This window comes from Numenius arquata, chromosome 12 (assembly GCF_964106895.1).
Source record: "Numenius arquata chromosome 12, bNumArq3.hap1.1, whole genome shotgun sequence".
NCBI lineage: Eukaryota > Metazoa > Chordata > Aves > Charadriiformes > Scolopacidae > Numenius > Numenius arquata.
Window position 1 is genome coordinate 16838811 of NC_133587.1, and position 26206 is coordinate 16865016.

Here is a 26206-nt window from a genome sequence, read left to right on the forward strand (position 1 = left end):
GAGTGTCTCCACAAACAGGGAAGTTAACGGAAATGGCAGGAGTGAGACAACCAAAAGAAGAGGAGAGTTAATTGAAGCTGCAGGAGTGAGGTAACTGAAAACTAGGGGAAATAAGTGAAACTGCAAAAGTTGGACAATTAAAAACGGCAAAAGTTAAACTTTGATGTAATAGGCGGATCGAGAAGTCTGTACCTTCCAAGTACCTCAGCCAATGGGGAAAGGAAGAGGGTTACGTGCGGCCGGGGAATTAGGATAAAAGGGAGGCTGCGTCCTCCGGCAAATGGAGAGACCCCACAGGGATATGCCCCAGGGGACTCTCCCTTTATTCGAATAAAGCCTTTGCAGGACTCCTCTGTCTCCTTTGTGAACATCGACCTCTGGCTATGGGGTTTTCCGCACACGTCCTTTCTATCGCTTGGCTAAGATTTCAGAGTTTAGCATGCTAGTAGTCACTTCCCGAGAATCTGTTGCGGCAACGAATCTCTGCACCTCGAGGGGCAGGACCTTAAGCGAGCGTCCCCACTCAAGGGGAGATCCTGGCCTGCAGCCGCTGCCCTGCAGGAGAGCTCCAGGGGCTCTTGGGCTGTCCGCTATTTCTGGAGTGAGATAACTGACCTAGAGTCATATTCCCACGGGAACCAAGCACCGAGGTCCCCACTCCAGACAGTGTTTTGGCTGCGTTGCCAGCACGTCCCCCCCCGTTGCGTCCCCCCCCAGCAAAGTGCGGGGGCAACTCATCACATCTGCCACCGGTGGTTATGGCTTGAGCAGGAGCCGGGAGGGGCAGAGGGGGAAAGCAGGGGAGAGCACAGCGCCACCCCCCCGTTCCCTGCCGGCAGCCGGGGCCCCTCCCGCTGCCCATCGGGGAGGAGAAGGTTCGGGAGCTGCCCCCGGGCCCGTCGGGGTTTCGCACCGGGCCGGGCCTCCCGCTCCCGCGGCAGCCGAGGCTGAAGTTGGAGCCTCCGGCAGAGGCTCCGGCGGGGCCGCTGCCTTCGCCGGGCGGCGGCCCGTCCCCGCGGCGCCGGCTCTCGCCCTCCCCCCCGGGGGACCCCCCGCTGGCGGGGACCGGTTCCCCCCGCTCCCCCCTCCCGCCCCCAACCTTCGCCGGGGCCGGGGCCGGGGCCGGTCTCCGAGCGGAGCTGCCGGAGCCACCCGCGGCCGGGGCGGCCTCTCCCCCGCGGCAGCCCCGCAGCCCCGAGGGCAGCGCCGCCGCAGAGCGGCCCCGAGCGAGCCCGGCCCTCCCGCCCCGCGGCTCCCGGCGGCGCCCGGCGGGCAGGGGCAGCCGCTCCGCCCGCCCCGGCAGGCGCCGGGCCGCGGTCCGCCGGGGCAGGCGGCGGAGCAGCCCCCGCCGCGGGGCCCGTCCGGCGGCGGAGCCCGGCTGGCGAGCGGGGGCATGGCGGCGCCGGGCCCGGGCTCCCTGCAGCGCCGGCGGCAGAGCTGGCAGGAGGCGCGGCCCCGGCAAGCGGTGCTGGTGCGGAAGCTGCAGGCGAAGGTGAGGAGCGGGGGCGCCTGCCCGGGGGGAGCTGCCCGGGGCCGGGCCGGGCCGCGGTGGCGGGGCCGGGGTGCCCGGGCCGCCCGCGCCGCCCGCAGAGGGGACTCGGCGGCGGAGCCCTCGGGGGGCGAAGGCGCGGCCCCGGCGGGGCCCCCCCCGGGAGCCGCCGCGGCCGCCGTCCCCCCCGAGCCGCTGGCCGGGGCCTGGGCGGGCTCGGGGGAAGCGAAGCTTCCCGGTGCCGTAAGGACTCGGGCTGGGATGGGCAGCGCTGTGGCATGTAACCTCCCCAGTTACATGGAATGGCTTGAAGCTCCAACAGGGTAGGTTTAGACTGAACATTAGGAAAGAATTTTTCACAGAAAGAGTGGTCGGGCATTGGAATAGGCTACCCAGGGAGGTGGTTGAGTCACCATCCCTGGATGTGTTTAAGAGCCGTTTAGATGTGGTCTTGGGGGATATGGTATAGGGGAGAACTTTGTAGAGTAGGGTAGATGGTTGGACTCGATGATCCCAAGGGTCTCTTCCAACCTAGACGATTCTATGATTGTATGATTCTATGTGCTGAGCTTGGGCTGCAGAGAGCCCGAGAAAAGCCGGTGCCGGAGGAGCCGGCTCTGTCCCCAGGGGCGCTCGCTCCTCTCCATGGCGAGTCTCCCCCCGGCTCCTGCAGGAGCGGACTCGCTGCCGAGAGCTGGAGCAGCAGCTGGAAGCAGGAGGGGTGAGTGTGCAGGGCGCTAGCTGGAGAGCGATAGCCTTCACTCATAGGAGAGAAGCAGCATTATATTTCTTGATATAAAACAGTGATTTAATGAAGTGATAGTAGATGCGACAGCTTTAAGACCATTTGATTCACACCATTGAAACCTCTGCCCAGGTCTCTGCCACCCTCTTGAATCCTTAACTTTGTGTCCGTGTCCTTGTAGAAGGTAGAGAATCTGTGTGTGGCTGAGGATGGGAGCTCCTCATGGTCTGGTCCTGTCCCTTTCTGGGCCTGCTCTTGTAAGGAGACAGGATAACAAACAAGAGGTCAGCCATCCTCACTCAGCACGGACAAGCCCTGCCCAGGTCACTGCCAGACTCCTGAATCCTTAACTTTTGTCTCTATCCTTGTAGAAGGTAGAGAATGTCCGTGTGGTTGAGGATGGGAGTTCCTCATGGTCTTGTCGTTCTGGTTTTCGGGCCTGCTGCATTAAAAGGCAGAAGATTATGAACAAAGAAAGGTAGCAGAGACCATGAATAAAATGGACAACTTCTGCCCAGGTCTGTGCCAGACTCGTGAATGCTTAACTTTTGTCTGTGTCCTCGTAGAAGGTAGAGAATGTCTCTCGCTGTTCCTGAAGATGAGAGTGCCCCATGGTCTTGTCCTTTCCCTGTCTGGCCTTCTGCCATAGCAAGCAGGAGAATATGAGCAAACTAAGGCAGCAGAGACCCTCAGTGGCCATTGGCATCTGTGCCCAGGTCTCTGCCACCCTCTTGAATCCTTAACTTTGTGTCCGTGCCCTTGTAGAAGGTAGAGGATCTGTGTGTGTTTGAGGATGGGAGTTCATCATGCTCTGCTCTGGTTCGCATCTCTCCCTGCAGCTGTAAAAGGCAGGAAAATGTCAAGAAAAAAGGCATTAGAGATGATCAAGAAGAGTGGACACCGCTGCCCAGGTCTCTGCCACCCTACTGAATCCTTACTTTTGTGTCCGTGTCCTTTAAAAGGTAGAGAATCTGTGTGTGTTTGAGAATGGGAGGGCACCATGCTCTGCTCCGCTTCCCATCTCTCTCTGCAGCTGTAAATGACAGGAAAGTGTGAAAAAAAGAAGGCATTAGAGACAGTCAATCACGATGGACACCCCTGCCCAGGTCTCTGCCACCCTCTTGAATCCTTAACTTTGTGTTCGTGTCGTTGTCGAAGGTAGAGAATCTGTGTGTGTTTGAGGATGGGAGCTCCTCATGGTCTGGTCCTGTCCCTTTCTGGGCCTGCTCTTGTAAGGAGACAGGATAACAAACAAGAGGTCAGCCATCCTCACTCAGCACGGACAAGCCCTGCGAGGTCTGTGCCAGACTCCTGAATCCTTATCTTTTGTCTGTGTCTTTGTAGAAGGTAGAGACTGTCCATGTGGTTGAGGATGGGAGTTCCTCATGGTCTTGTCCGTCTTGTTTCTGGGCCTGCTGCATTAAAAGGCAGAAGATTATGAACAAAGAAAGGTAGCAGAGAGCATGAGTAAAATGGACAACTTGTGCCCAGATCTGTGCCAGACTCGTGAATGCTTAACTTTTGTCTGTGTCCTTGTAGAAGGTAGAGAATCTCTTGCTCTCTGGCTGAGCGTGGCTGTGTGCCATCGTCTGTTCCTCTGCTTTTAGGGGCCTGTGGTTTATGAGAGAGGATAAAAGCAATGGGGCATCCACCGTGCCTCACCACGGAGAACCCCTGTCAAGGTCTCTGCCACCCTCTTGAATCCTTACCTTGGTGTCCGTGTACGTTTAGAAGGTAGAGAATCTCTGGCTGTCTGGCTGCTCACCGGTCTGCTCGGCTCCAGGCTGTGACAGATCACCGCCCGTTCCTCCCCAGCAACCCTTTGTGACATGGCCACCTCCAGCATTCTATCGGTGTGTCAGGGCACAGGCTGTCCAGGGGTGATGGAAGGCCCAGGCCTTGGCTTCCTGGGGAAAATGGCTGTCACGCGTCATCCTTGTTAAAGAGAGCGGGATGGACAAAGCCCGTAACTCAGTCCCATGGGACAACTGTTGCTGAGAGCTCAGGGTCACTGCTGTCTGTGTGGGGACACCCTCTTGACCCGGGAGTGTGGTCTCCTCATGGCCCCTCACCTTTTTGCCTCTCCCCTGTCCCCTGGGCCTCATCCTGGCTTCCAGGGCCAGGGCAGAGCCGGGTGGAGCTCAGCATGAGGGCGCAGTCACAGAAGTCACAGCATCATGGAATCATTTAGGTCGTAAAAAACCCTTAAGATCATCGAGTCCAACCATAGAGCTAACACTGCCCACTCCACCACTAACCCACGTGCCTCAGCACCACGTCTACCCGTCTTTTAAATACCACCAGGGATGATGACTCCACCACTTCCCTGGGCAGCCCGTTCCAATGCTCAATAACCCTTTGTGTGAAGAAATAGTTCCTAGTATCCTTCCTAAATCTTCCCTGGTGCAACATGGGGCCGTTGCCTCTTGTGCCATTGCCTGTGCCTTGGGAGAAGAGACCGACCCCCCCCCCCGGCTACACCCTCCTTTCAGGGAGTTGTAGAGAGCGAGAAGGTCTCGCCTCAGCCTCCTTTTCTCCAGGCTGAACATCCCCAGCTCCCTCAGCTGCTCCTCACAAGACTCGTGCTCCAGACCCCTCACCAGCTCCATTGCCCTTCTCTGGACACGCTCCAGCCCCTCAACGTCTGTCCTGTCGTGAGGGGCCCAAAACTGGACACAGCCCAGAGGATGAGGATTGAGGATGGTGGAGGATGAGGATGAGGAGCCCAGAGGCAGAGGATTCCCTAACTTCTCTGGAGTTAGGATGGAGACGCGAATGCCCATCTTTACCGAGATCTGGGGAACCAGACTCTTCCCTCTAGCTAGAGAAGCTAGAGATTGACGGGGACCGGAGGAATCTTCCCCCACAGAACCTCTGGTTCAAATTAAGCTGGGGAAGATGAAACAGAGGCAGAATGCTCGGTTGATCCAGGAGCTGCCTCTTCAGTTCTAAATACAAAGAGCTATGAATGAGGTTATGACACTGGAAGGAAGAGTTATTGGTGCGAGAGGGAAGCCAGAAACCAGACCTTTCTTTAAACCTTTAACATTCAAGAGTGGAAAGCAAGGGGTGACACATCAGCTTTTGGACTTGCCAGGGGCACCGAAGCCCTTGATTGATCGGGACTTGTTAGAAAATTAGAAGCTGAAAGAAGATTTAAAAACGGTACAGTCAACTCTTGGGATCCCCCTGTCACTCCAGAAATACAAACGGGTTCTGTAATTGTTCGGGGGTGAAGCCCCAAACCGTTGGAGGTGAAAAGCTCTCTAGGTACCTGTCCGTATTCTCCCACGTCCCGTGCCACCCATGACTCTCCAGTCTCGGGACAGATCTCTGGGTGGGAGTCTTAAATAGTTGCTTAACCCTAAACAAGAACTGAAACACATTGAGGAGACCTAGCAATAGGACCAAGCTGGTTTGCATGTCCCAAGAGTATTCAAAATTCTCAAAAACTGGCATAGCTGGACCAAAATAGAAAAGGGAGGTGAAAGAGCTGGGGAAAGGAACACCACCAGCCCCCGCTTCCCCCATAGACTGAGTGTGATTATTAATAAATTCTGAGAGATGGTGTCCGAGGTCACAGCAGGACAGCGGTGCTGCATAAATGGCCCAACGTAACCATCTGAACAGTGATGCTATCATATCATAAGTTGATATCACACAGGACGGCAAAATTATGATGCTGATCCCTCTCCCAGAGGTGATAAACATCATCACGGGGAGTACATAGAGCATGTCAGAATTTACATAACACGGCCGTGGGAACAAACGAAGCAACATTGTGACCAGTACTATTGACTAATATCATAAATGCATATAACACATCCATTTTAACACGCTCTGGTCAGATCTGTCGTTCTCTCAACCTTCCGAGTGCCCCACGTTGGGCGCCAAAAAGGACTGTCGTGGTTTGGCCTCAGACGGCAACAAAGAACCACGTGGCAGCCACGCTCTCGGCCCCCCCACGGCCATGAGGGGAGAATTGGAAGGGAAAAAAGGAAACTGGTGGGTTGGCACAAAGGCAGTTTAACAGAACAGCAAAGGGAACAAGACAATGTGCAGAAGATCCCGTTGCCAGAGGTCGAAGTTCACAAAGGAGACAGAGGAGTCCTGCAAAGGCTTTATTCGAATAAAGGGAGAGTCCCCTGGGGCATATCCCTGTGGGGTCTCTCCATTTGCCGGAGGACGCAGCCTCCCTTTTATCCTAATTCCCCGGCCGCACGTAACCCTCTTCCTTTCCCCATTGGCTGAGGTACTTGGAAGGTACAGACTTCTCGATCCGCCTATTACATCAAAGTTTAACTTTTGCCGTTTTTAATTGTCCAACTTTTGCAGTTTCACTTATTTCCCCTAGTTTTCAGTTATCTCACTCCTGCAGCTTCAATTAACTCTCCTCTTCTTTTGGTTGTCTCACTCCTGCCATTTCCGTTAACTTCCCTGTTTGTGGAGACACTCTTATCCCTATTTTCTTATCAGCCCCTCCTCTGTTTATTTCAATATTCAGAGGTTCTTTACAACCTTTAGTCACCGTTCATTGGACCTTTTCTTCTTGTCTTCTTTTTGGTTTTGGAGCTATTTGCAGAGCCATCATCTTCGGTCCCCTTGTAGCTAATTCTGGGTCACTGGGCACAGCAGCTACGACTTGCATTCTTCTGACTCCATGCTGAATGAGCTGCATGAAACAAGGTATCCTACATGGTACAAAAATCAGAGCTGCTACCGCACAAAGGGAGAAAACCACCATGCGTTTAACCCATGGTCCACCAGGCAACCACGAGAACATGTCTAATTCCCATCCTTTCCCGGTTTGAACTGGCACGTGAGCTAGTTTTCTCATTCCTTTTCTTATCTGTTTTACTACCGCCCCGTGATCATGGATTTGTAAACAAGAGCTGGGTTCCTTTAGTTTTCCACCAACTCCCCCTTCTTCTGCTAGCAAATAATCTAGGACCCTTGGGTGTTGGAAAATTGCATTCCTCATCTGAGCAGATTGGTCTGCGAGAAAGTCAAGAGCCTCAGCGCTCTGGTTAGGTAAAATTGCAAAAACCGGCTTGTAATCTAACTATCCTATTTAAATTATAAATGGGGTCTCTTGCTCCAGAAATCACCTGGTGGGGATTCCGTGCTGCTGGTCCAGAATACCGTATAATTTGTTCAGGTTCATCTGATGTATAATTCATCTTTTCCCCATGATTGGGAACCCCCTTTAGTTAGGGATTTATCAGTTGCTCGTCGTTCTCTTATCAGATCATCCTATCCATTAACCCCTAACTTGTTTCCTTGAACTTGTGGTAATAAGGAAAATAACGGTCTCATATATCCTATAGAACGTATCCCTGAGCGCTTTGGAGGTAACCTTTGGTAGGCGTGTTGCCCACAAATCCAGTAATGGCCCTTCAAAGCCCAAGCCCCGTTAGGGAATGGGCCTTCCCATGTTTCATTATCCTGTGGTATTTCACAGTATAGAGTATCTTTTGATCCCAGGGGTCCTCCTGCTATATCCCGGGGCTGCTGCTTGTGGGCGGGGGTTGTTCAGTGACCTCCTGGCTGTTCCTCCCTTCCCAAGGTGTGAGGATCTGGCCAAAGGGAACGTCCTCTTGCGGGGGCACCTCGAGAAAGCGAGTGAGGTGACTTCAGCCCTTAAAGGAGATGTTGGAAAACTGAGGGCGGATTGGATGAGGGTGCAGGAGGAGCTGGAAGCGAAGGAGAGAGAATGGCACCGGGAACGTGTGTGGAATAATTCCTAAAATAAAAATTTTATTAAAAATATAGCATTGTTCACACATTAAGGAAAGGTATAAAATGGAAGCGTTTCCAGGGTAGAATACAGCAGATACGGGAACGAGGTGATCCTATGGAACTGATAAGCTGCATATTTGCTACCCTGAGCCAACAGTCTGTCAGATTTTGACAAAATGCTGTCCTTTGTGCGAACTTTGCTCATTATAATGTCATTATAATACCAAAACACACCTCCAGCCCGAAGGCTACCCGCCTCCAAGGTGCAACCACTCGTCCTTGAGTCTGCGCCCTGAATTTTTCGTAAACTATACCTTTAAAAGCGAGGCGAGAGAATTTTACACCAAGCCTAATAAAGGTATTTATGACTAGAGTCACTCAAACTCCACCTTGAAGGTAAAACATAGTATAAAACTAGCCCAAGAAGGTGGGGATGCTAGGGAAGACACCGTCGTGAAGAGGTCAGGGAGGACCCCGTCACGGACTGCCTTTGACTTGCGGGACCAGTCGAGGGGCTGAGCCTTTCTTCCCCCCCATAGGGAGGCCTTTGGGTAAGACTTAGACTATACCGAGTGCTTCCTCGGGAAACTTAGAAATCTCTCTAGAGGGTTATTTTTGTTACATTTATAGCCAGGCTGTATTGTTTGGAACTTTGTCGCACGCTTTGTACCATGAACAAACCATATTTTACTTGCACGTGCTTTGCAGACAGTGTATTTATCACCGGCAAACCATAAGAACCTTTGTATCTGTTGCTGAAATAAACTGCACTGCTTAAGTAGCTAGCCGTTTCGGTTTCCCATTGAACGCCACCAAACATTAGAGTGCGGCCGTGCTAGTTCATGAGCACGACTAGACTGAAGGTGCAGTCCACTATGACTGTATCTGGACTCGTGACAGTTAAATATATTAAACACGACTGGACTGATAGTGGTGAATTGGGCATCCCTCAGGATTTAAACCTAGCCGCACCTAGCCTCCCACCTCGGTGAGGAGTGTTAGAACGCAAGGGGGTTTATTTTCTGCCAAAACTATTTTGCCTATTAACGCAACAGACGTGAGGTGAGGAGGGGCTGCGGGAATGTCAGAGGTGATGCCAGCGTGGCACGAGAATGTGTTTTATTTTTGGCCCAGAGACCTCCCTGTGAGAAGGTTGTGGCGGTTTTGGGGATGTGTTGGTGCTGGGGATGTGCTGGTGTTGGGGATGTGTTGGTGCTGGGGATGTGCTGGTGTTGAGGATGTGCTGGTGTTGGGGATGTGTTGGTGCTGGGGATGTGCTGGTGTTGGGGATGTGCTGGTGTTGGGGATGTGTTGGTGCTGAGGAGCAGACAGGGCTGGGAGATGGAGGGGTGGTGGTGATGGAAGCAAATGGTGGTGATGGAAGAGTCCCCCCTGCTGTGGCCGTGCTGCTCGGTCCTAAAGGCCAGTGCTGCTGCTGCTGGTAGTTCTCTCTGGTAGTTGTTCAATCTCCGTCTGGAGCCGTGAGAGCAGAGAGGTCTGTGTGTTTTCAGATTGCGAGCAGCCAAGGGAAGACCAAGAGGGGCCTCCCTCACCGACAGCAAATGTGAGAGTGGCCTTGGAGGGGCTTGTCTTTGTCGTCCTCCCCCAAGACACCTGTGTGTGAGACACCTCTGCAAGGGGAGATGCTGAATGAGGGTCACTTGCTTTGCTGATGTCCCCTCCTGCAGGACAAGGGTGGGTGTTCCCTCCTGTGCAGTCGGGTGGCAGCTCTGCTGAGGCTGCTCCTGTGGTGGCTTTTCAGTCCCCAATGCCCTGTTGGAGTAGTTCTTGAAGGAGACCTGGCCACGGTGGTGTGACCCTTTCCCAGCTGAAAGACTTGTGCAGTGACGGCGAAGGCTGAGCTGGCATTTCTTTTTCTCTTTGCATCTGTAGCTTTATGACAAGTTCAGAAGGGGTGAACGTGGCCGTCTGCTCGGCCTGTGGCGTCAGGTGGACACCTTCTGCCGCCGTTTCGGGGAAATGAAGACTGCCACGCACCGGTGAGTAGAAGCTGAGGCCAGATGTCTGCAGAAAAAATGTGGCTTCCCTTCAGATCTCTCTGGGGTTCCTTTCTCTCTGCAAACAGAAGTAGCACAGCCTCCGGTGTCAGGAGGCAATTTCAAAGTCTGGGTTACCGTCAGCCATTGATCTTATTGGATTATAAGCCTTCCTTAATGCCGCGAGTGTGCCTGACCTACTGTTTAATTCTCCTCCTCTTTGTGATTTGTTGGTACAACATTTTCGGTTTATTCTCACACCACCTTCCTGAAATGTTTGTTCTGTAGATATTGTCGTCAGCCTCTGAGCAGCCACTTGCCGGGGTGTTCCTTGCAAGCCTGAGTGCAGAAGGCCTTGGGGGCAAGAAGGGCCATTTTGCAGCATGAAGCATCTTAACCTGAATCATCCTGTGATCCTGTGATTGTTGGATGGGAAATTCATAGCCGTCTCCCCAAAGAGCTTGCAGGCTCTTTGATCCATTCCCCGCTGAAGGCAAAAGTGATTGTGGGAATAGTCATCTGGACTTTCAACGTCTGTCTGACCCCCAGAAGAACTTTGGCCAGGCTGGTATCCAGCGTAGGAAAGAGGAGAGAGAGAACCAGGAGGCAGGAAGCTGTTAATTTGTGAGCACCTGAATGTTTTGGAAAGGTTCTGTGATTTCTGGAAGCTTGTTTTACTTTCTCAGTGCTGAATGTTTCCCCTCCATCAAGGACAAAGAGTGATGCAGGTCTGGTCAGGAAATGCCAGCGTTCTTGAGGTGTAAATAGAAAGGGGTTGGAAATCATCCCAACTGCCGTTTCTGGGACATAGGATGTGCTCTTGGGTTTGGAAACGAGAATGTTTTTATGTTCAAACCTTGTTTGTCTCTCCCCTTCTCAGAGACTGAAGGACTCGGAGGCACTTGGAGAAAAACATTCCTCATTACAGCGTGAGTTGGTGGTCGTGAGGGAGACACTGGAGCAATCGCACCTTCAGAGGGATCTGCTGAAGCAAAAGAGAGATGAGCTTACCATGGCCCTGGCGAAGGTATGGTCACCTTGTGATAGCAAGGCCACCACAGATGCTGTTTCTGGCAGCAGCAGACAGGGACAATCATAGACGCATAGAATCATGGAGGTTGGGAGGGACCTTTCGAGTCCTCGAGTCCAACCGCTAACCTCACACCGCCAAATCCTCCACTGACCCCTGTCCCTCAGCTCCACCTCTGCCCGTCTTTTCACTACCGTGTTGCTCCTCTTCTGTTCTCCCACTGTTGTTTAAGTACAATGTTGGTCTCCTTCTTGGGAAATGGTGGTGAGAGCAGGCAGGTCTTTGGGGCAGTCTGTCCTCACGTGCTGATTGGGAGCGCTGAACTGGGAGTATGTCAGAGACACGCAGGGGATGGGGAGTTGCTGCTCTCTTCTTGACTGTAAACCTGACTGTATTTTATTTCCTCTGTGCTTCCGTGGCGGTGGCTGGAGCAAGAGAATGGAGCTCTGTCGGGTAAAGTGGAGGAGATGGAGAGAGCAAAGGTCTCTGCCCAGGAGAAGCTGCGCTTGTGTAGAAGAACAGATGGAGAGCTCTGCGCAGAGAAAGCCCCCCTGGAGCAGCTGCTGAAGGAAGCAGAGGAGCAAGAAGAGGGGCTGCGGGCAGCGCTGAGGATCCGGGCAGAGGAGAAGGAAGAAAGCCAAGAGAAACTCATCCAGGTGGGACCAAAATGCTGGTGCTTCTGGGTGGGCGTTTGGCTGCTTGTCTGGGTGAAGCTGTGCCTGTGTTGGCCTCCTTTTTGGCATATTTACTTTGGAGGGCCAGAGAGTGGTGTCATCAGAACCAGGGGCTTGTTGTCCTCCTGGAAGATACAGCCTCCATTGTCCATCCATTGTTTTTCTTGCTGGCACAGACGGTGTGGGCGCAGCTCCCCGTGTGCCAGGGATCAGAGAGCAGCAATTTCAGATGCGGTTATTGCCATCACATTGGGCTGGGCTCTCTGTGCTCTGCCAGGTGACAAGGGAAGCCCGGCCATTCCCTCCGAGGGGCCCACGTTGCTATTTGAAATGGCAGAAACGGGCTTTCTGTGTACGAGAACCTGGAATCCAGCCTGTTTGAGGCTCAGCAGCACTTATCTCAGGGAAGGTGGTAGAAAACCAGCCCGGTGGTTCTGACTGTACTGACCTTAAACCCTTTGAATTTCAGCGTAGGAGGGATCTTAACACGCCTTCGCTTAGAAGCAGAAGCCCCTCCAGACAAACAAGGTCTGAATGTAAAAACATTCTCGTTTCCAAACCCAAGAGCACATCCTATGGCCCAGAAAGGGCAGTTGGGATGATTTCCACAAAGCAGCACAAAGAAGAGGAGCATTCAACAGTAGGTCAGGCACACTCACGGCATTAAGGAAGGCTTATAATGCAATAAGATAAATGGCTGAGACGTTTGCTGTGGGTGAGGGAGGCCCCTCTTGGTCTTCCCTTGGCTGCTCGCAATCTGAAAACACACAGACCTCTCTGCTCTCACGGCTCCAGGCGGAGATTGAAGAACTACCAGAGAGACGAGCGCTCCTGTGTCACTGCCCGACAGCGCCCAGCAGCAGCAGCACTGGCCTTTAGGACCGAGCAGCATGGCCACAGCAGGGGGGCCTCTTCCATCACCACCATTTGCTGACACCCCTCCTGACCCATTTGCTGACACTGGGTGCTGACACCCAGTCCCGTCTTCTGCTCCTCAACACCAGCACATCCTCATCAGAGCCACAACCTTCTCACAGCGAGGTGTCTGGGCCAGAAATAAAACGCATTCTCAGGCCACGCTGGCATCACCTCGGACATTCCCGCAGCCCCTCTTCACCTCACGTTCCCGGTGCCATTCTCTCTCCTTCGCTTCCAGCTCCTCCTGCGCCCTCATCCAATCCGCCCTCAGTTTTCCAACATCTCCTTTAAGGGCTGAAGTCACCTCACTCGCTTTCTCGAGGTGCTCCCGCAGGAGAGCATTCCCTTTGGCCAGATCCTCACACCTTGGGAAGGGAGGAACAGCCAGGAGGTCACTGAACAACCCCCGTCCACAAGCAGCAGCCCCGGGATTTCCCGGCTCCCCCAACACTGACGTTGGTGTCAAACTGAGAGGCAGGAGAAGCGCTTTCTCGCATGAACTGAGATCTCTCAGGGCTGGCAAACTCATGTGCTTCTCCTTTAGCCTTCCGTGTCCTTCTACAGCTTTGCTTTCCCTTCCTCTTCAACTCGGACCATGCCCACAGGTAACGGCTGCCTCCCCTTCGTGCTGCCTCATCACTGGATGCATCCCCTTTCTCTGACCTTGTCCCCACTCCCTCACCTACTGCTCCAGGGCATGACTTAGGCTGGGAAGGGACCCTTGGAGCTCAGCCGGAGGAACCCCCTGCTCAAAACAGAGCCATGCAGCACACACCCCTATTACTGCCCCACACAACAGGTTGTGGACCTTTCTCCTTCCAAAAGGGCTTGCCCCACCGCTTCCCTTGGGGCCACTGGGGAGCACTGACAGCTTTTCCCTGCCTTCCAGGAGCAGCCAGGACACCCACTAGGAGGGAACGCTTCTTCCTTCTGCCTTTGCTGCTCCTCTTCCACCTGAGGCAGGGCTTTCTCCAGGCTGTGGTCTTCTGTGGCTTCCCGCCTGCCTGGGGAGGGATCCCTGAAGAAGAAAGGGAATGTTTAGTCCACTTCTTGTGTTCCCTTCACTGCTGTTCGCATCCGTCGCTTTCCCCTCCCTTCCTTGGGCATCTCAGGAGCTGAGATGCCTCAGCTGAGGTGAGGCATCTCAGGTGGCTTCTTCCAGGCATAACAGTCTGGTCACTACAGAGAGGAAGGGAGGGGAAGCTGTCGCTCACCGCCAGCAGCTCTCCTCAGTCTCCCACTCTTGCACTCTCACAGCTGGGTATCCTCAGCTCATGACGGCCAGTGCTCGCTGCCACCCGAACCCCGGGAATGGTGCGGGACATCAGGTGCAGGAGCCCAGGAGTTGCAGGGGTTCAGCCGGTGACAGGAAATGGGCACCTACAAGGACAGAGTCAGAAAGCCCTGATGAAAGCCCAAGGGCAGGAAGAGGCAGGACTTGCTTCCCCTTTCTGTGGGAAACACCCTTGACAGGGAGCTGTTTCTAGCCCAGAAGAGAGCTGTTGCGGGCATGGAGCAGGGGATGGCTCTGGCACCTTCTCCCCGTGGGAAGTGCCCTCAGAGACTGTGCGTGTGGGGAGATGCACGGTGGCCCTGTGCCACGCAGCAGGGCTCCATCGGGAGCCCCTGGGGAGCTGCCATGGAGTTCTTTCCAGACCCTGCGCAGCACCATCCCTCGCCCTCCCTTGCCAGCGGACTTGCACTGCCTTGGAGCAGTTCTCAGAGTTGGGAAAGATGGGCAGCAGCAGAGCCTGGGACACACCTGGGCTTCTGCACCTTCTGGACCTTGCCGCTTTGTTGCAGTGCCCGTCTTTTCTCTCTCTTCCTTCTTGTCTCTTCTTGTTGGCAGTGCCTCTCCCCTGAGCAGGCCTCTTCTCTCTTTCTTTTTCTTGGGTTTTCAGTTTCCTGGAGGGAGCCTGCAAACCTTTCCATCCCACAGCGTGGTTAGATAGCTCTAGCCGGGATCAGCTGGGTGAACCAGTTCTTGATTGAACCCAAGCTGACTCCTTGTACCTTCTTTCCTCTGAAAGGCTCCTTCTTTGTTCTTGGGCGCATCCCAGGGAGTCTTGCGTGGTCTCTGGGGCGGTTGGAGGCAAAGCGGCGGGTGCCTAAACCAGAAATGTTGGCGTTAGCAGGTGACAAGGGACGTCCTGGAGGAGTAAGCCACTGCTGGGCGAATCGCTCACTAGAGAAGATCCCTGGTCTGGTTTGCATTAGCCCTTTCTCCCAGGGGCCTCCCGGGGGAACATAGTGTTCACAGCGGGGTGTGACACTCAGTTCATTTGGGGGGCCGTTCAGCAGGGAGCCTGCGGTCCCCCTCCAGGCAAGAAGAGCCTTGCCCGCTTCATTCTGCTGCAGTTTCTTCACCCTCCTGAGACAGAGCTCTGCGCATGTCCCTTTGGTGCAACAGCACCTTCTGTGGTGGCTTTGCTTCTGGAAGCTGTCCTTCTGTAGGTCTTTTGTAGGCCTGTCCTTTGGCTGAGGACGTGCCTAACGCATTGGAGAAAGACCCCTTCCAGTTTTACTTACAAGGCACCATTCCAAGGGGGATGAACAAGCCCCACCCAAAGGCACAAGAGCTGAAATACCAGGAAGAGGCAGAGCAGCTACTTGGACTCCTCAGGAACTCCTCCTCCAGGAGACGCCTTGTCCCAGAGTTTGTGGACCTGCCCTACCTCTGCCGTTGGCGATCCTTCCACCGTATCTACCCCTGCTGCTTTCTGGAGGACGAGCAGAGAGGGTGGTGCATCCAGGAAGGCTTTTGCTTCGTGCTCCACGTCTGCCTCGCCTGCGTGGTCCCGTTGCTCTTCCAAAGGCAGCTCTGGGAAGCAAAAGCACATGCAGCAAAGTGACTTGTTGGAAGTGGACAACAGCTAAAGCCAAAGCCACCCAAAGCCCTAGACCAGCTTTCCGCTCGGGCTGTGACAACGCTCAGTCCCTCCTCCTACCTGTGGCTGTGTGCGTGGGTGCTGGCGACTCCTCAGCTGAAGGACTGGAAGGGCCGGCCATCTCTTCCCCAAAGATTTCACAGGGCTTTTCCATGGGGAACTCCACCAGCACCTTCAGCTGCACACATCACAGCCTCGGTTGCAGGGCAGGTGGCTGAAAAGGTGGCAAGCAGCCTTTCCCACTCCTCACCCTTGCCTCCACGCAGAAGGCTGTGGGGCTGCTCTTCCAGGCAGCCACCCCCCCCCAGCCCAGCCCTCCCCACCAGCATTTGCTCAATAGAGAGGAAGGAGGCAGCCAGACACCTCTCAACCGCCAAGCTCTGCTGGGCCGGGAAGGCTGCAGCCGGCTGCTCCATCCAGCGTACCTTCCCAGTGCCCTCCAGCGGGACCTCCAGCGGGAGCAGGTCCTCCTTGGGTGGGCTCAGCAGGTTTGGCCCAAGGCAGATGGCCAGGTTGCTGCAGCTCATCCTGCTGGTGCAGGCGTTGTGGCCGATGTGCTGCAGGACGGGGAGTAGCCGCTTCAGGAGGAGGACATGTGCTGCTGGCAAGTTCTCGGCCACCCTGAGGGAACAGGAGCACAAGGTGAAGAAAGCAGACGTTGCCCACAGCCATGGCCAAAGCTTGCCCAAGGCAGGTGGGAGGCAGCGGCTGTGTTGCGCAGCTTTCCAGGTGCTCTCAGCCAGCGCTCAGGGCTCCTGCTCAACAGGCAGGCTGCTGCCCACACTTACGCTTTCAGCTCTCCCGCGTCGGCCTGCTTGCTCCTCCTCTCCATGGCTGGCATCCAGTCCTCATAGAGGTCGATGACGAGGAGCTTGGTGGGGATGCTTTGGAGGAAGCTGTGCAATGCCAAGGGCTGACCCTTTCTCCTGGCTTTTTGATTGTGTTTTTAGCGGTTCTTTATTGTATTTGATTGGTTTTTGTATTGTTTCTTGGCCAGTCTTGGCCAAACTTCTTTCTCTCGGAAGGGAACTCTTCTGATTCTCCAAAGGAAGAGCTGTCTCTGCATCTGGAATGTTTCTGGCATCTGCTGTCTTTGATGATCTGTTGCTGTTCTCTGCGCAGGGCCAGGGTGGGTCTGGCTTTTTTCCCCCACCCATGCGTTAGCTGAGGCGAGGTCTGGCTGAGGACAGCCCCCTGCCACTGGCTTTCTCATCCTCAGCCTGAAACAATGCCAACTCCAGGCCCCAATAACCTGGGTGGCGCTCCAGGGGAGTCCAACAGGCTGTGGCGATCTGCAGTGGTTTCCGGCGGTCTCCGGTGGTCTCTGGTGTTCTGCGATGGTCTCCGGTGTTCTCCGACGGTCTCCAGCGGTGTCCGGCGGTCTCCGATGGTCCCCAGCATTCTCTTGCGGTGTCCGGTGGTCTCCATTGATGAGACCGCCGGACACCGCTGGAGACCATCGGAGGCCACCGGTGGCTGGCAGTCTGCGGTGGTCTTCGATGGACTCTGGCGGTTTCCAGCGGACTCCGACGGTCTCCAGTGTGAGACCACCGGAGGCCGCAGGACACCGCCAGTGTCTGATCCTCTCCGGTGGTCTCCCATGGTGTCCTGTGGTCTCCGCCGGTCTCTGGTGGTCTCCGACGCTCTCCAGCAGTCTCAGCCGTCTCCAAGGGACTCCTCCTGGTCCTATGGGGCTGCCGGCCCGAAGATGGCAGCCCCTCTCCTCGCCTCTTCCCCGCGGCTCTGAAAGAGAAATCACAGAATCGTTTACGTTGGAAAAGAAATGGAAGCTCATGGAGTCTAGCTGTTAGCCTGGCACCGCCAAGTCCGCAGCTCAACCACGTTCCTAAGGCCCACATCTACAGGTCTTTGAAATCCCTCCCGGGAGGGTGCCTCAAGCCCTTCCCTGGGCAGCCTGTTCCAATGCTTGTCAAGCCCTTCAGGGAAGAACTCTTTCCCAGTCTCCCCTCTCAACCTCCCCTGGCGCAACTTGAGGCCGTTTCCCCTTGTCCTGTCCCTCGTGCCTTGGGAGAAGAGAGCGACAGCCCCCTGGCTCCAGCCTCCTCTCGGGGAGTTGTCGGGAGCGGTAAGGTCTGGTGCTGGTGCTGTGGGGCTGCCGGGCAGAAGAGGGCAGCCCCTCTCCTCTCCTCTCCTCTTGCCCAGGCCTGAGGGCAGAGGAGATAGCCCCCCTTGCTGAGGGGCGGGGGTGTGGGGAGGGAAAGCAGGGCTCCTCGGCGGCTTGACAGCCGGCTGATGTTCCTGCTGAGCCTGCCGCATGGCGGTGTGGATGGCCCACTTACGGTTAGCGTCGGCCGCGGGGCCGGCGCCGCTTGCTGGACCATGGCTTTGCGGAGGGTCCCTTTGAGCCGGCGGGGGTCCTGCGGCGCTTTGGGCCCGCTGCTGCTGGAGGCAGCCTGGCCACGGTGGAGGTGTGCCCCGTCAGGCCTGCGGGAGAGGGATCCACCTCCATTGGCTCCTCTGCCGGTGGGTCGACCTCCATGGGCTCTCCCTCGTCCCTCTTGGCGGGTGGGTCGACCTCCATGGGCTCTTCCTTCTCCCTCTTCAGGGGTGGGTCGACCTCCATGGGCTCAACTCCTTGGCCATCGCTGCTGCTGGCCGCAGCCCACTTGCGTTTCTCTCGGTGCTTGGGCATCCTCCGGGCTTCCGAGGAGCCCCTTCTGGCTGGGCCCACTCAATGTGGGCGCTCGTCCCACCCAATGTGGGCACTGGCCTCCCTTTGCCGCCTCCTCCTCTACCAAGCAGGCTTGGTGCAGGAATCTCTGGCTGCTGAGCGAGCTGTGGGTCAGCCACAGGGGTGCCAGTTGGCCAACGGCCGGCCGGTGACGTCACCAACGGACCTTTCTGTGTCTGGGAGGGTGGCCCATGAGGCCCTGCAGGCCCCATGCCGGGCGGCCCTTTGGCTTGCCAGAGAGCAAGGCAGCCCCTGGGGCAGCGGGACTGCCCTCCAGCTCCCCTCCTGTGCCCAGAGGATGCCCAGAAGCTCTGAAGTGGCGGCATCAGACCAGCTGGCGTGTCCCCTCGGAGTTCTGCCTGCGTCCTCTGGCTTTGCTCTGCCTCTTCCTGAGCGCTTGTGCCTCAGGTTTTTCTGCCATTTGCACTCTGTCCCTTTGCAAAAGGGCAGAGCGTGGTTGTGGAATTGCAGTCCAGGTCTAGAGGTGTGGCCTGGAAAGCCCAGTGCCTTTTTTCCCCCATTGCAGTGTCCAGAAGTTGCTGCTTGAAAGCTGAAATCCTCTTCTTCATCGGCCGTAAAGCGTTCCTTCTTCACCAGTCACACCTGGAGACAGAAACATCACCCGTTTCTCCAGGTGATTCCCAAAGCTTGTGCTGGGGAAAGTGTTTGGGTGGAAACTGCACTGAAAAACCTTTCACTCTCGCTCAGACAAATGTAGAGAAATTCCCCTTGAATACCTTTCAGATGACAGCGATTCTACTTCCTTGAAGCTGAAAAACTAGGAAAGTTTTTCCTGATTGGTACGAGTGTAACTGGGTCCCAATTTCCCCCAATAATGATGGATACAAGCTTTAGATTGGTGTGGGAGGAAGCACTTGCTTCTAGATGCCTCTGCTTAACGGCAAACTGGTTTTGCAACCCTTAACATCATGCAAACATTAAACTGGCTGCAAAAAAATTGGAGCTGGAGCTGTCTCTTTCCTTCCAGTATCTTCATGGGGTCACCTGTTAATGTGCCTGTAGCATTTTAAAGGCGAAACTGCCAGGCAAATGCTCCTTTTCAGATGTTTTCCTGCAACGGGAAGTGGTAGCCCCTCCACAGGTCAAGGTGTGACATGCTCACTTTTGAACTCCCTATCTCAATCCCTCTTCCCCTCAGCATCATTACCGAGAGTGTTATTTCCTCAGTTGGTGTCCGTCTGGAGAAGAAAAGTGTCCTTTTTGAGCGCAGGCCCATGACACAAAGATGCTGAACGTTTGTGCCTAGGGATTTAGTTTGTTCATGAACAAAGGGAGAGGATTGCTGTGTCTGTTGCTCTGCGTGTCTTTATTGCTTATGTCCTTATCACTTGTTGCTAGTCGTGCTCACAAAACAAGCAAAAAGGGCAATTGAGGGTTGTTTAATTTGTGCTAAGGTCAATTTACAAGGGAAGGTGCTAGAGGAGGGCGACCTTGGGCCCATTCCAACGATGTCAGGTGGATTTTACTGAAATGCCCTGAACAGGAAGATTTCTTCCTTTCCCTGAACAGGATCTTTTGGTAATAGTATGCCAGCTAACCGGGTGGCCAGAAGCATTTCCAGTTGCTTCAGCAACTACGGGATCAGTTATTAAAGTGCTTTTAGGACAAATAATTCCTAGATAGGGAGTAATAGAGGCAATAGACTCACATAGAGGAACACATTTTACTGGAAAAATTCTTCAAGGGGTTGTGGTGGCCTTAGGAATACAATGAGATTTCCGTACTCTGTGGAAGCCCCAGAGTTCAGGGAAAGTAGAGAAGGTGAATGGGGGAATTAAGCAGCATCTTTTGAAATTATTTTTGGAAACCAAAATGCCATGGATATGTCTTCTACCATTAGCTTTAGCTAGCATAGGGGCCAAACCCAGAGGAGATACTCAACTATCCCCCTTTGAATGAATGTTTGGAATCCCTTACCCTGCTAACTCTCGACCTAGTGGGGAGGTAGAAATAAGTGACGTCTACTTGAAACAATATGTGGCCGGGATACTGTCTCTTGTGAAATCTCTTTGACAGGAAGCTCAGCTGGCACAGACACTGCCTTTGGACTTTGCTGTCTAGAGCATCCAACGGGGAGGTTGGGTCCTAATTAAAGAATGGAAAGAAGCACCACTGGTGGCAAAGTGGCAGAGACCGTACCAAGCGTTATTAACCGCGGAAACAGCAGTTAAGACGGCCAAACACGGGTGGACTCATCATATTCGAACACGGGTGGACTCGTCATATTCGAGTCAAGACGTCCAAGGCCCTGGAAAACTGGACTTGGGAGCTAAAGGAAGAGGAGGGGAAACTGCAGCTAGCCTTCCGTAGAAAAAGACTCCATTAGTAGTATTTGATAAGTTAAAAATCAAGGGCAAGGCTGGATTGACCTCTGTCAATTGCCACAATAAGAAATTCTAAACTCCGTTACTGGCTGCAACCCAGTAGGCGTTGAGCAGTGGAAGCACATGCCATACCAGACCTTGATTTGAAAAAGTGAAAAATGGAAGTTTAGAGTGGGAGACTAGAACTAACTCTTACAAGGAGTGGGTCAGACCGGTAGCCATCAGGTAGACCTCGGGAGTGTGGGACAGGATTCAGCTGGTCTCAGCAAAACCCCCAGCACTGCTCAGTTGATAAAAGAAAATGTGCTGGAACTTGTGGGCCACAGGCCCTGGGAAAGATAAGATAAAAACTTTCAGAATAGGGAGTACTGACATCCTACAAGGACAGCTGGTGAGACTGTAAAACAATTATCCTGTTGTCCTTGCTCAAGATAGATTTATAGGTGTTTAGAAAAATACTTTTTGCATTAGCATCAGCATTAGCCAATCTGTGAGTGCCTAATGTGGAATGTGAACCAATTAGCTTAGAACACGCTACCTTAGGACTAGTATAAATGTATGTAAAGAATTATAATAAAATCGACATCTTGCTTGCATCAAGCTGCATCAAGTCTCTCCATCGCGGCAAATTGGTGACCCCGACGTGATGGGTTTATGAATCGCCTAGCTGAGCGACTTGCTGCGAGTCCCACAGAACTTTGAATGAGCTGCTGAAAGGAAGCAGGAGCCGGCCGGCAATCAATCCCTCCGGAGTAGAGAGGTGAAGTGTGGGAAACATGGGGAATCAAGCGTCTTCCCCTGAGAGAGACGTATATGAGCTTATGAAAGCTCTCCTTAAAAAGCATGGAAAGAATATCTCTGGGCATGATCTTAAAACGATACTTAAATGGGTGCAAGTGAAAATACCCACTGTGACTGCATCCACTATTTTTACGCGAGAACTTTGGGACGATGTGGGAGTGAAATTATGGGATGCAGCGACTACGGGGAATGCTGAAGCACGGCATATGCTTCCGTGGTGGAGAAGTATTTTTGAAACTTTAAAAGCCCAGGAAAAAAGTCACAAAGATGAAGCAGAGAGAGAGGAAGACTCTCCTGCGATACCTCCGTTATCGTCGGAGGGTAAAAAATCCATTGCACCACTAGAGGTGTGTGCTGCGGGGTATCCCCCAGAGGAGGATCCCTTTGATCCGGGACCAGTGGACCCTGAAAAGGAGCCAGACCTCTACCCCCCCGACCCACACGATGTGTGGGCTAACATAAGGCGCCAAGCCTTAAAGGAAGGAGAACTAGAGATTGCTAAAATGATAGTAGCTCCCGTGATTTATCAAGGTCGGGGGGCACAGTGGGAAGCTCTATCTTTTCCGGTAGTTAAGGAGTTGCGCCGTACTGTCACTGAACATGGACTTTCCTCGCCGTATTTTGCAAGCTTGTTATCCTCTGTTTTTGATACATATGTTATGACTCCGCATGATTTAAAATCCTTAGCGCGATTGCTATTGACGCCGACACAATATACTTTGTGGGAGGCTCATTGGAGAGGGGGACTCCAAGCACTCCTTTTAACTTATGTAGGTCATAATAATAACGCTATTGCTGCACTGACCTTGGAGCACCTCACAGGCACAGGTCAGCACACTAACCCTGTAAATCAAGCTCGAATTCCACGGGAGGCCCTCGAGGCAACTCGTGAAGAAGCGAAAAAGGCCTTTTTCAAGGTTCCCGATTCTCAGAAACCGCAAAAGGCTTTTACTACTATTACCCAGGAACCCCGAGAGCCTTATATGCAGTTTATTGACAGACCAAAACAAGCCTTGGAACGCCAAATAGATAACACAGAGGCACGCGAAATTTTGTTGCTAAAACTGGCTGCTGAAAATGCTAACGCGGATTGCAAAAAATTGTTAAAATCCCTCCCAAACCCGAACCCTACATTAATTGAAATGGTGGAGGCTTGTAATAGAATTGGTACTATGGATCATAAATTTGAGGCCATGGCCGCTGCTTTCGCAGCTATGCATGGTCCAACGGGACCAGGAAACTGTTATGGTTGTGGCAAACCCGGGCATCTAAAGAAAAATTGTCTAAATGCTAATACCAGTGCTAGATCCCAAGCCCCTGGGATTTGTCCCAGGTGCCGAAAAGGGCGTCATTATGCTAATCAATGTCGGTCCAAGTACGATTTTCAGGGACAACTGATACAGGGAAACCGGCTACGGAGTGCGGAGCAGCGACGCGTGCAGACACAAATACCACAGCCGACGCTTCAACCCCCTCGGAGGGAAGCAGCAGTGCCTCAGGTCTTCGCCCAGCAACAACAGGCAGCGCCGGACTGGACCTGGCAACCGCTCACACAGTAACGTTACTCGATTCCTCGGTCCACCTATTGTCAACAAATGTCTCGGGACCTTTACCCCCTAAAACACAAGCCTTATTATTAGGAAGATCATCTACAACATTGTCAGGGCTTTTTGTGTTACCAGGTGTTATTGACTCTGATAACACTGATGAAATTAAGATTATGGCATGGACCCCGTTTCCTCCTTGCACTGTACCGAAAGATAGCCGTATAGCGCAATTGATACTGATTCCCACAGGCACAAGTTGCCCAATTTCTAGTCAGCTCCAACAAAGGCAGGGTGGGTTCGGATCTACGGGGAGCCCACAAATCTTATGGGTACAGTCTCTCTCCCAAAAACGGCCTATATGCCAATGCACCCTCATTCGCGGAGGGCAGCAGGTGGTGTTAAACGGAATTATTGACACCGGGGCTGATGTTACAGTAATATCTCAAGCTAAATGGCCCCCACAGTGGCCCCTAGCCAATATTTCCCAGGCGTTAGCTGGGATCGGTGGAACCGGCAGCAGCCACCAAAGCTTGGAATTAATCCAAATTCAAGGCCCAGAAGGACGTATAGCCTCTGTCAAACCTTTTGTATTACCTGTTCCCATGATTTTATGGGGGCGTGACGTACTATCACAATGGGGAATGTCCATTCAAACCCATTTTTAGGTGGGGCCATTGAAATGCGCGACACCCTAAAATTAACCTGGAAAACCGATGTCCCCATTTGGGTAGATCAATGGCCCCTACCTTTAGAAAAGCTTCGCGCCCTTCAAGAATTAGTTACGGAGCAACTAATGAAAGGACATATTGTACCTTCTACTAGTCCATGGAACTCACCGGTTTTTGTTATTAAAAAACAGACCGACAAGTGGCGCTTGCTCCATGACCTTAGAAAAATTAATGATGCTATGGAAGACATGGGAGCCCTACAACCCGGACTCCCGTCCCCTACTATGATTCCTCGAGATTGGCACTTGACTGTTATTGACCTCAAAGACTGTTTTTTTAATATTCCTCTGCATCCAAATGATGCTCCTAAATTTGCTTTTTCAGTTCCAAGCGTCAACATGCAAGCTCCGTTGCAAAGATACCAGTGGGTTGTGCTGCCACAAGGAATGAAAAATAGCCCCACGATATGTCAATGGTATGTAGCCAAAGTGCTTAGTCCAGTCAGGACTGCAATGTCTAGTGTCTTATTGTACCACTATATGGATGATATCCTGGTGGCTGCACAACATCACGAGGTCATGGAGGAAGCTGTAGCCCTTGTCACGGCTGCCGTTAATTCGGCAGGCCTCTGTATCGCGCCGGAAAAAATTCAGAAAACACCGCCGTGGAAATATTTAGGCTGGCGCATAAGGGCTCAAACTATAGTTCCTCAACCTTTACAGATACAGACAGATATAAAAAACTTGCATGATGTGCAAAAATTGCTGGGAACAATCAATTGGGTCCGACCGCTGTTGGGAATTTCTAATGCGGACTTAGGTCCTTTATTCGAACTGCTTAAAGGAGATACTGACTTGCGTTCCCACCGCAGTCTTGATCCTGAGGCCATTGACTCCTTACAAAAGGTTGCTACCGCAATCACTCTTAAACAAGCACACCGGTGGGCTCCCGAACTACCTTTTTATCTAATTATTTTAAACCCCGCTCGACAGCCTCATGCACTAATATTTCAATGGGACTCTCAAAAATCAGACCCACTGCTGATTATCGAATGGGTTTTCTTGTCGAATCAATCTACAAGAACCATTTCGACGCAGCATGAGATGTTTGCTTCTTTGATAATTAAAGCCAGGCAACGCTTGTTAACGTTATCAGGAGTAGACTTTGCTTGTATTTGTTTACCTGTGACAAATATATATCTACAATGGCTTTATCAGCAGTCAGACACCTGACAGACTATACGGGCCAACTCACATCCTACCCACCTTCGCATAAGCTGCTTAATGTCGATTTTCACTTGATACCCAAGCCGAAAAGGAGTGATCAGCCATTACAAGCCCTTACTGTATTTACAGACGGGTCTGGAAAATCGCACAAATCAGTCATTTTATGGTGGGACAACCAGCATGAACGCTGGGACTCGGACATAGAGACTGTTCCTGGTTCTCCCCAGATAGTGGAGTTAACTGCGGTTGTTCGAGTTTTTCGGAGGTGGTCCACACCGCTTAATCTCATCACTGATTCAGCCTATGTTGCGGGGATTGTTGAGCGAGCTGAAGCATCTGTGTTACGCAACGTCCCACATTCTGACCTATTTGCTTTATTACAAGAACTTATCTTTCTCTTGGACTCTCGCCCTCACCCCTATTTTGTTATGCATGTCAGATCACACACTTCTCTACCTGGTTTTATTGCAGAAGGGAATCGACGAGCCGATTTGCTGACATTACCAGTACAGGTGTTGCCGGATCGCGTGGCACAGGCTAAACTCAGCCATTCCTTTTTTCACCAGAATGCTGGAGGTCTCAAACGGCAGTTTGGACTTACCTCTCAACAAGCATCTAACATTATTGCTCTATGTCCTGACTGCCAAAGGCATTCTTTCCCGTCAGTCGCAGGAGGAGTTAATCCCAGAGGACTACAGAGTCTACAGCTATGGCAAACAGACGTTACGCATTATCCGGAGTTTGGTAAATTGAAATATGTCCATTCCTCCATTGACACCTTTTCAGGTGCTTTATTTGCTTCTTGCCACACAGGAGAGAAGGCACGTGATGTCCGCAAACACTTGATGCGCGCTTTTGCTACTTTAGGTATACCTTCACAAATAAAGACGGACAACGGTCCTGCTTATGTCTCTACGGCAACAAAAGCATTTTTTGACTCCTGGGGTGTGACTCACATTGCTGGTATTCCTTATTCCCCTACAGGTCAATCTCTAATTGAACGCTCTCACCAATCTTTGAAGCGTTTGTTACAACAACAAAAAGGGGGAGTAGGAACTGCTACTCCTGAGGAACGTCTGCAGAAAGCTTTGTATGTTTTTAACTTTTTGAATTGCTCTTTGTTAGATAGCAACCCTCCGATAGTCTGACATTTTAACACGAATGCTTCACTTGAGGTGCGAGTCAAAGCCCCCGTGTTGGTTCGTGATCCGGAAACAGGTAAGATCATGGGACCGTATCCCCTTATCACATGGGGCAGAGGCTATGCTTGTGTCTCCACAGAGAAAGGCCCCCGATGGATCCCGGCAAAGAGTGTACGACCCTTCCGTGAATCCCTACCACAATCATCCAGCAGCTCAAAGCTGGGGTCTCTAAGCTTCGACAAAGCGACAGTTGGGATTGGTTAGATAAACTTTTTGAAGGAGGGGGATTGTCAGGGTGGTTAAGG